Source organism: Leuresthes tenuis, unplaced genomic scaffold (genome assembly GCF_036924035.1).
Source record: "Leuresthes tenuis unplaced genomic scaffold, fLeuTen1.0.hap1 SCAF_18, whole genome shotgun sequence".
Taxonomy (NCBI): Eukaryota; Metazoa; Chordata; class Actinopteri; order Atheriniformes; family Atherinopsidae; genus Leuresthes; species Leuresthes tenuis.
Window position 1 is genome coordinate 30,420,548 of NW_027325372.1, and position 3,486 is coordinate 30,424,033.

At 41.7% G+C, this 3,486-nt stretch overlaps 1 pseudogene; it reads right to left on the reverse strand.

Moving 5' to 3' along the window:
• Positions 1-1,081: 1,081 nt before the first annotated feature.
• LOC140275586 (general transcription factor II-I repeat domain-containing protein 2B-like) lies at positions 1,082-2,198 on the reverse strand (annotated as a pseudogene).
• Between the last annotated feature and the right edge of the window lie 1,288 nt (positions 2,199-3,486).

Consider the following 3,486-nt stretch of genomic DNA (forward strand, 5'->3'; position numbering starts at 1 on the left):
ATCTTCCGTCCTGAGCGTGCCTGTGGCGACTGTGGAAAGGAACGACTCCCTTTTAACAGGAAGAAACCTCTGGCAGAACCAGACTCAGGAAGAGTGGCCATCCGCCTCGACCAGCTGGGGTTTGAGAAGACAGAAAAGAGGGGGGAAAAACACCCTAACACCATTCAAATGATATCTGTTGGAACAGGGAAACACAAGTTAATAACCACAATAATGTCACATGTACGTAAAATCAATTGAGAAATTAAACAGGGGGAAAAAGAGAGCAAAGTGAGGAAAGGTGTGGCAGATGAGGTCCCCCAGCAGTCTAAGCCTATAGCAGCTTAACTATGGGATGTTTCAGGATTACCTGAGCCATCCCCAACTATAAACTTTATAAAAAAGTTTTAAGACTAATCTTAAAAGTGGAAAGGGTGTCTGCTTCCCGGACATTTACTGGCAGCTTATTCCACAAGAGAGGGGCCTGATAACTGAAGGCTCTGTTAGAAAAATATCTTACAATGAGATCTTTAAGATATAATGGAGCTCGGTCATTAAGAACTTTATATGTGAGAAGAAGAATCTTAAACTCTATTCTGAATTTAACAGGGAGCCAATGAAGAGAAGCTAAAACTGGAGAAACATGATCTCTCCTGTTAGTTCTCATCAGAACTCTGGCTGCAGAATTTTGGATCAGCTGGAGGCTTTTCAGAGAATATGTGGGACAGCCCAATAATAAGGAGTTACAGTAGTCCAATCTTGAAGTAACAAATGCATGAACTAGTTTCTCTGCATCACCCTGAGACAGGATGTTCCTGATTTTAGCAATATTACGAAGGTGAAAGAAGACAGTCCTAGAAACCAGTTTTATATGTGCGTCAAATGATAAATTCTGGTCAAAAATAACTCCAAGGTTCCTCACTGTAGAACTAGAAGCCAAGGAAATACCATCTAGAGCAGGGATGGGCAAACTTTTTGTCTTGGGGGCCACATTGACTTTTAAAATTTGACAGACGGGCCAGGTCAGCACAAGATACAATACATATAAAAAAACTGCATCAAACATAAACAGAAAAAAGCATTGAAGTATTAACATACTTTTTTAGTGAGAACAGTGTTGTTGATCACCCATTTTAGCTAGTGCATCGAAGTCTGGTGGTGATTCTGTTGTGGCAATTCTCAGAACAGATCTGAGGTGTTCATCACTCATCTGGGATCTGTGGGGTGCTTTATTGGTGTTCATCACACTAAAAGTTTGTTCACACACATATGTAGAGCCAAACAACACCAGCATCCTCTGTGCTATCTTCTTAATGTTTGAAAATGTGGCTGCACTTAATGAAGCATAAAACTCATCCAGTTTCAGGGCGTTGAACTTGTCCTTTAACACCATGTCACATTGGAGATCAATCAGTTCCAACTGAAACTCCTGAGGCACCGTTTCCGGGTCGTGTGAGAAGGGACATGACACCAGCTGAAGTGCCCTGTCAATTTTTCCAAAATCACGAAACCGACGGCAGAATTCCTCATGCAGGTCATCCAGTGATTTCCCAAATTTTTTCACATGGTGCGGGGCCTCTTTTAACGTAGCTAGTGTGGGGAAATGAGCAAATGACTTGTCTGACATTTGCTTCGAAAATAAAACCAGCTTGGTTTTGAAGGCTCTGACGTTTGCTTGCATTTCATGAACAAACTGGTTTTTTCCTTGTAGCTTCACATTCAGCTCGTTCATGTGTGTCAGTATGTCCACAGTAAAAGCTAAATCACAAAGCCAATCTGTGTCATTCAGCTCAGGAAAATTATCAGTATTGTCAAGTAGCTCCAAAAATGAAATAATATCCTGTTTGAGCTCCCACACACGTTGGCATACTTAACCAGCGGACATTAGAATGGTAAAGTAAGTCCGTGTGATCAGCATCAGTTTCTTCAAGAAAATGAATAAATTGACGATGGTGAAGTCCCCTTGCTCGAATAAAGTTCACGAGTTTCACAACGGGCTTCACTACGTGGTCAAGCTGCAACACGGATTTACACAGTGCCTCTTGGTGAATTATGCAGTGTAGGAAAATGACCTCCTGCTCAGGGTTTTCCTCTTTCACCCTGTCCTGAATTCTCTTAAGCATCCCAACGTTTTTTCCGGTCAGATTTGGTGATCCATCTGTGGTAACGTTGGCGAGCGTACTCCAAGGTAACTTGTGCTTCAGTATGACCGCTGACATGCTGTTAAATAAATCCTCTCCACGTGTTTTTCCTTTCAGGGATTCCATATCCAAAAACTCCTCCGTTATCTTAAAATTCTCATCAATCCCTCTGATAAAAAATAAAAGCTGAGCGGTGTCCTTTATATCATTGCTTTCGTCCAGTGCCAAAGAATATGATGTAAATGACTCCGCTTTTTTGTTTAGCTTGCTAGTTAAATGTTCATCAATTACTTCAATACGGTGAGTCACTGTCCTCCGTGATAAGCTCACTTTTTCAAATTTGTTCTTGCTCTCAGGACATAAAATACTTGCTGTCTCCACCATACACTCTTTAAGAAACTCCCCTTCGGAGAATGGCTTGCTGGCCTTTGCTAGTTTGAATGCCAGTAAGTAACTTGTCTTCGTGCTTGCTTCTTGGATGGAAGTTGCTCGAATAAATGTGTTTTGCTGAGTCTGCAAGCTAGCTACCAACCTGTCAGCGGTAGCTGTACGTTCTTGTGGTGAAAGGTTGCTAGCGTAATTAGCATGCTTGGTGGAAAAGTGACGGCTGATGTTGTATTCTTTTAAAACCGCTACGGTTTCTTGGCAAATAAGACACACAGCCTTGGACCGGACTTCATTAAAGAATTATTTAGGCGTCCATTCTTTCTTAAAAACTCGGCACTCACTGTCGACTTTTCTTTTCTTTGACATTGCTGTAGATGGGTTCTGATCTGACCAGTAGAAGAACGATCACTGGAAATCATAAAACATCCGTGACTTCATCCATTGGTTTGTGGACTGCTGCTCGGAAGCCAATAGTATTGAATCTAGGCAGCGCCATCTTGAAAATTTCAGGTGCATACCGGGAAAAAATGAACACGGATTCTACTTTTATGGGCATGAGGCTCCCTGGTGTTGAAATGCCTGTCATTACAAGTCAAAATGAAATAAATGCAATCATTCACATTAAACCTTAATTCTGTACCAATCTTCGGCGGGCCGGATTAAAAAGACCAACGGGCCGGATGTGGCCCGCGGGCCGTAGTTTGCCCACCCCTGATCTAGAGTAACTATATAACTAGACAATTTCTCCCTGAAGCGCTCAGGTCCAAAGAGAACAACTTCAGTTTTGTCTGAATTTAAAAGCAGACAGTTCTGAGTCATCCAGGTCTTTAAGACAGGCTTGTAGTCTGACCAACCTATTGGTTTCATCTGGTTTCATAGAAGTACAGCTGAGTATCATCAGCATAACAATGGAAATTTATGCCATGCTGTCAAATAATGTTACCTAATGGAAGCATGTATAAAGTAAAAAGAATCGGTC